Here is a 389-nt window from a genome sequence, read left to right on the forward strand (position 1 = left end):
GTGGTGGTGATGTGTGTGCATGTGTATATATATATATATGTTTGTGTGTGTGTGTGCTGTCGTTGCTGTTGTTGTTGTTGTGGTTGTTGTTTATAAACAAACAGCAGTGAGATCTCCGGTGAGTTAAGATAGAGTTACTGAAAATAACTCATTGAGGTGTATACTACCAACAAACAGTTGATGGTCTGTTTTGGAACTTCAGTAGGGTGTGAAGTAACACGCATGCGCGCTCACAATCACACGCATACACGTGTCTATATATATATATAAATATATATATATATATTCAAATGTATATATATATGTATACGTATATGTATAGATATACATATATATATATATATATATATATATATATATATATATATATATATATATATATATATATA

This window comes from Octopus bimaculoides, chromosome 21, assembly GCF_001194135.2.
Source record: "Octopus bimaculoides isolate UCB-OBI-ISO-001 chromosome 21, ASM119413v2, whole genome shotgun sequence".
Taxonomy (NCBI): Eukaryota; Metazoa; Mollusca; class Cephalopoda; order Octopoda; family Octopodidae; genus Octopus; species Octopus bimaculoides.